Source organism: Curcuma longa, unplaced genomic scaffold (genome assembly GCF_044706935.1).
Source record: "Curcuma longa cultivar G26 ecotype Majalengka, Jawa Barat unplaced genomic scaffold, ITB_CL_G26_1.1 contig_15946, whole genome shotgun sequence".
In the NCBI taxonomy this organism is placed as follows: Eukaryota; Viridiplantae; Streptophyta; class Magnoliopsida; order Zingiberales; family Zingiberaceae; genus Curcuma; species Curcuma longa.
The window spans coordinates 2,358-9,051 of NW_027430240.1; the positions used below are offsets into that span (position 1 = coordinate 2,358).

The 6,694-nt window shown below is 39.4% G+C and overlaps 1 pseudogene; it reads left to right on the plus strand.

Annotated features, from left to right (window-relative positions):
* Nucleotides 1–2,224: 2,224 nt before the first annotated feature.
* Nucleotides 2,225–6,179, plus strand: LOC141816287 (disease resistance protein RGA2-like; annotated as a pseudogene).
* The last annotated feature ends 515 nt before the right edge of the window (nucleotides 6,180–6,694 follow it).

Here is a 6,694-nt window from a genome sequence, read left to right on the forward strand (position 1 = left end):
TTGAACTGGTTACTGTAGCGAATCCGGTTCAACTTTGGTTCGCTTGGTTCACTAACCAAACGACCTTCGATTTAGCTCAAACTAGTCTTGTTGGATTCGTCTTCGCGAGACGAACCTTTTTTTTACCCATTTTATTTTATTAAAACCTCTTTCGGTACGAACCAAATCAACTTGGTTCAGTTTGATTCAATCTCAGTTCATTTAGTTCACTAACCAACGATCTTCGATTTGACCTAAACTAGTTTCGTTTGATTCGTCTTCGCGAGACGAATCTTCCCATCCCATTTATTTAAAATAATCTTAATCAAATTCTAGGTCCAACCAACCTAAATGGTTTACCTAATTTAGATTTCAACCCACTTAAATTCAAACTAACAAGGCATGATCTTTCATTGGTTAATTCTAACCCTAAAATTTCTAGGACATTACAATATTGATATGCATATTGATGTTACAAGCAAACGTAACTCTTTGGATAAACATGTCAAAACAACTTAAGTTGATTTCAGAGTATGAGTATCTATTCACCAACACTTTTTCTTTATCTGAAATGTCCAATAACTCTTTTTTTTTCCCCCTAATTTTTTCTTTAATTTAGTAAATTCCAATGACGCTTAAAAAATAACTATGCGTTAGGATTTTTACTGGAAAAGGCGGATAAAATTGAAAGGTTCTTTTCACTTGAAAATACTTTTACATCTCTTCATCTTTAATTTCCTTTTAGTTTATCTATACTTTTAAATAGGGACTAATTTATAGTAGGAAAAAAAATTCAAAATACATTTTTCTCTTTGTTTTCCCATTTTTAAATATTAATTTATATTCAAAATATCTAGGAAATTATGGAAGGCCTACTTATATGGTAAAGAGAGCAAATCATATGTGGCAAAGTCAAACTAATAGTCAAGCATAGGTAGATTTAATAGAGGTCAAAGAGTCGCTTCAACTTCATTAGCAATAGATATCTAACAGATGAGTGAAATGAAGTTTCACTGTGGTCTGAAATTAAGCACATGTCTCCTAAGTTATTCAAGGATCAGTTGAATTGAATGGGGAGCACAATCAAAAGATGTTGGATGTCTGGATTGACCGCTGCATGCACTTCTTGACTTACCTTGGTGGCCGATGAAAAACTTCTATAGGACAGGATCGATCACCCTCAGAGATAGTCAATAAGATCAACTGAGATTTTATCATAAGAATCAATTGAATCGGATATGATTGTACAGGTACGGTCTTTGCTTTTGACAGTGTGTGTGAGCATACACGTGCATTCTCATGGTTAATTTTCATGACAATTTGTTAATAAAAGATCACTTTAAAAAGAAGAAGAAAATGAACTGACCTGCCAGAGGTGAATAGGGCCGAGAAATCCTGCCCACTCCTTTTCAACCTCGCTATATAGTGACTTCAACCATGAAAGCAAGCCATTACATTGAGGTCGCTTCTGCAGTTGAATGTCAGCTAAACTGAGACCCCAATTTGATATTTGTAGCACAGCTTCTTCCTTGAATGGTTTTGCATCTCCTTGACTAACCTCTTCGGCAACATCCTTCTCCCAGAACTCCCAAAAACTCGGTTCTTCCAGTAAGGATTTATCCTGTGTGAATAGCACAAGCCATTGGAAGCTTTATTCATGTTAAAGAAAAAAAAAAACCCTACACATTCAGAAACAAAAATCAGAAGCATCAGAAAAGTAATATGTTTGGTACAATTACATGCAGTTAATTAGATGATACGAATTTAAGCAGTGGAAATCTAAACCAGGCGTACCTTCTTACCCAATGCCAGTGACAACCATTTCTTAGGCTGACCATGTTTTCCAGACAAGAAGCTTCTGTGATAGAAATACTGAAGAAGAGAAGGAATTAAGCCACTGAGCCAAAAAGTACATCATCTTCCGCTTGTTCCGAATTTTACATGACTCTTCTTTGTTGAGGCTGAAGTCATATGTATTCACCGTTGGAGCAAAAATAGCTATACCTGGAAGCTCGGTTGGAGAAGACAAGGAAAAGAGTCAAAACTGAACCTCATAGAATAACGAATTTAGGCGCCAACCAAAATTTTGGCTTAGAAACATGAATCTATGAATTGGCATATCACAGTAGTCTTGATCTGGCATAGTTATATATTTTATATTTTTAATTAATCCTGGCTGAGTCAGATTCCACTAAACTGAAAACGCGAGGAAAAAAAAAATTATGGTCACGTGCCATTCAGAGCGTAGAGACCGAAGTCTGCAGCTTGACTTTGATCTCAGCAATATTTGCTTCCGGAGACTGAGTATTCTGTAGTTTGCCTAAGCATCGCCCAACTTTGCTTTGATCTCCAACTTCCTTCCTATTTGTAATATTTGCTTCCGGAGAGTATTCTGAAGCATCGCATTGCCCACTCAAAGGCAGCAACCATCACCTCTAGATCCACTTTATTTGGAGGTAATCAAATCTCTTATACATGCTACTTTGCTATATTAATCCTTATATTTTGCCATCGATCAATAGTTAGATCTACTACATGGCGTGTGTCCTTGATGAATGATGAGTGCTGTCTTTGTTTTGTTTTTGCAGCTCCTTTGGCTTGCAGATCTGAAAGAAGTGCAAGGATCTGCTGCTGCTCTCTTCTGCAATCAGATGGCGGTGTCACTAACAGTGGGGGGATGGTTCGCGCAGGCCTTCATCCAGACCTTGATCGATAAGGCCAGCGACAAAGCCATCCGACTGTTTGCCGAGCGCCAGCGTTTCGCGGAGGACATGGATAAGCTGCGCATCTCGCTGCGGGAGACTCAAATCATCCTGGACGTGGTGCAGACTAGTCGGAGCGACAACACCGAGTGGAAGACATTGATGCAGGAACTCAAGGATACTGCTTATGATGCTGAAGACTTGATAGATGAGTTCCAATACCATGTCCTCAGGCAGAAGATCAAAGGCGAAGAAGAGGGCAAGGCAAGTGGCTCCAGTACCGGCCTTCCTAACATTTTTTCTTCTGCAAAAAAAAGGCTTTTTGGTTCTTCTCATTCCTTGGAGGAAGATGATATGAGAGCTAGAGTGAGGGAGATTCAAGAAAGGCTGGCGAGAATTGTTAATAGTGCGAAGGACATCATGAAAGTGTTACCACCAAATGATAGAGGAAAGCAACCTGAGGTGAAGTTTCAGGCCAGAGAATCATGCTCTTCCCCGGTGACGGACATATTGTTTGGCAGAGAGAAAGAACTGAATCAAGTGGTAGATTGGTTGTTGGGGTCAGCTAATCAGGTGGAACCTGCATCCGGATTTGTCAACGATACCTCCTCCGTCTTGCCCATTGTCGGGATCGGAGGGGCGGAAAGACTACTCTAGCTCAGCATGTGCACAAAGACAACAGACTTCAGGATCATTTTCATCTCAAGATTTGGGTCTGTGTCTCTGACAATTTCACCGTGCAGGGACTAACTAAATCTATGTTACAGTCAATAACTCCACAAAATCAATATGAGAATGTGGGGTTGGAGCCTCTTCGAAAGATACTCCATGAGCATATTGCGAAAAAGAAGTTTCTGCTTTTTCTTGACGACGTGTGGAGCCATGATAAGAGTATCTGGGAGAAATTCTGTGCACTACTCAAAGTTGGAGCTCACGGTAGCAAAATCATTGTTACAACTCGAGATATGAAAGTTTCTAAAATGGTTAGCCTGGTGGAACCAATCTCGCTCCATGGTTTAAACGAAGATGCCTTTTGGCAATTGTTCAAGAAATGCTCATTTGGCACACTCAACCCTGAAGACTATCCAGGGCTGGAAGACATTGGTAGAAAGATCGCTAGCAAGTTGAAGGGCTCACCATTAGCTGCAAAGACACTTGGCAGGGTTCTGCAATCAAATTTGTGCCAGCAACACTGGACCACCATAATGAAGAGCGACACATGGAAAGTAAAACAAGATGAAGATAGTATTATGCCAGCTCTGCATTTAAGCTATCAATATCTTGATGAAAATCTGAAGCAGTGTTTTGCTTTTTGCTCGTTGTTTCCTAAAGACTACAGATTTGATAAAGCTGAGTTGGTTCAAATGTGGATGGCCGAAGGCTTCATCGAAGATAAAAACACAGAGGGGATGGAAGACGTTGGAAGCGACTATTTTCTTGAGTTTGTAAACAGGTCTTTTCTTTCAAAAATCCGAATTTGGTAGATTTGTGATGCATGACCTTATACATGATTTAGCTGAGATGATTTCTGCGGACGAGTCATGTAGGATCGAAAATAACAGACAAACAAAGCTGCCTTCTTCCACAACTCGGCATCTACGAGTAGCAGAAGGAAAATTGCCGTTGGAGTTCTCTGGATACGACAAGTTGCGCACCTTGATGTTGACAAAAACTTCACCTCCCGATAGCCTCTTTGAAAAACTAAGAAGCATTCGCGTTCTGGATGTAAGTGGTTGTGGCCTGCAGGAGTTATCTGAACATATTGGTAAATTGATTCACCTCCGTTACCTTGATATATCCTGGAATTTTGAAATTAAAATTTTGCCTGACTCATTATGCGACCTTTATAATTTGCAAACGCTGAAGATACTACGGTGTCATAAACTAGAGTCTATACCACAAGAATTGGCTAAGTTGGTCAATTTGAGACACATTGATGCAGATGAAAAGTTTTGGGTGATGATGAAGGATGTACGGAGACTAACTAATCTTCAAGAATTGCCAACATTTAGTGTTGGAGAGGACGATGCACTCAAGCTTGAACAACTAAAGGATTTGACACAGCTTCATGGAACACTTTGTATTCACAATCTTGAGAATGTTGTTGATAGCAAAGAAGCAAAGCGGGCCGAGTTAAAGAACAAAGTCCACCTAAAAAGAATTGCTGTTGAAATGGAATGATGAGAAGGATGCCAAGTTGGAAGAGGAAGTAATTGAAGGTCTGCAGCCACACGAATCGCTCAAAATATTGACAATTAGAGGGTACAATGGAGGTAGGTCGCCTAGTTGGTTGATGCCAAAAGTTCTATCCAATTTGGAAAAACTAGAATTAGAAAACTGCAAGGGATGGGATGACGTTCTGCCATTTATTGGTCAACGTTTGCATCTAATTGAACTTCGCATGGAGAACATGCCTGCTTTGAAACAACTGAGTCATGAATTTGAAGGCAAGTGTTTTCCAAAGTTGGAAGTGCTTGAGTTATACGATTTGCCGGCATTGGAAGAGTGGTCTTGGACTGAGGGCAAAGATCTATTTCCCTGCCTGCGTGAACTTTGTGTCAGAGATTGTCCCAAACTAAAGACATTACCTCCCTTCCCTCCTTCCCTAGAAATCGTTGGCAATAGAAGGCTGTCCCGAGCTCATATTAAATAGCAACACGGAAGATGACGAGGAAGGTGGCCCATCTACCGCCCTCACTCAAGGTATTGGAATTGAGCGACTGTGGTGAATATGCAAAACTTTTGCCTGACTGCTTGCACAACCTTTGTTTAGTTACTCGATTTGAAAATAGACCATTGTCCACACATAACGTCTATTCCTCTGGTTCAATTGGTAAAACTGCAATATTTGTACATCTCTAACTGTGATGAGTTGAGATGGATGGAGTGCTTAGGACTCCTCAAATCCCTCGAGGAATTGAAGATCGTAGGATGTCCTAAGCTGGTTCAGTTGGATGCAGAAGATGAGCAAGCAGGGAGCTTGTCATCTCTGCGTAAATTATGCGTGGACAACACTGCTCTGCTTAAAATGTTTCCTCTGAGAAACTCACTGTCATTCATCACAGAACTTAAATTGAATCATGTTCTGAGGAGGTGATAGTTGAGGAGGAGATATTGATGCAAAGCCTCACTGCTGTTACATCTCTAAGCTTCTTGGGTTGCAAGAAACTACAATCTCTGCCGACAGAGCTGCTGCATTGCCTTCCCTTTCTCAAAAAACTATATATATCGGACTGTCCACAGATTCAAGCGATGCCAGAGCCAGGGTTTCCCGTGTCACTAGATTATGTCTATTGCTTAGGCGATGTTCATCCGACGCTGAAGGAGCAGTCAGAAAAGTTCATGGAGATGAGGGGAGTAAGTACCCTTGCCGCTTGTTATTTTCATGTATAGAGAGCTTTTATTTTGCATTCCTTGTATCGTATTTTTAGTTAATCTTCGCGATGGAAGAATCATAGTCTCTCTTTTCACGTATATACGATTCATCAACTTTTTCTTTGCGAGACAATTTTTTTCTTCTTCTTTTGTCCAAGCTCCTAAATGTCTTTGCTTTTTTTTAGATCTTTGATAATTAGCATTATTTACATTGCTGATCATTCTTTATTTGACTCTATGATGCAGGACCATATGATGGATGAAATGAACGATGTTTACTTGCCGATGCACAAATTAGACGATTGAGACTTATCGTAAGAAAGATGATCAATCCGTGACCTCCTTGCCACGGTTAGTTCACTCGAATTGGATCGTCAAAATTCTAAATTTGATCTTTTAATTTTTTCTTTTATTTGTTTTAAATTTTTAAGATTAATTTAGATTTTATTTTATATCACTTTTCTTTTATAGATGCGAGTCTAGAATTTATCTTTTTAGTTTTTTTTATATGCTTTTGAATCAAAGGTTTTAGAAGATTATTTTTGACATTCATAATCGAATCAATGAATTCAATATTGCTTATAAGATAATCGTTATGTCGTGATGTCACTCTTATATTGCATGTAATTTATACGGTT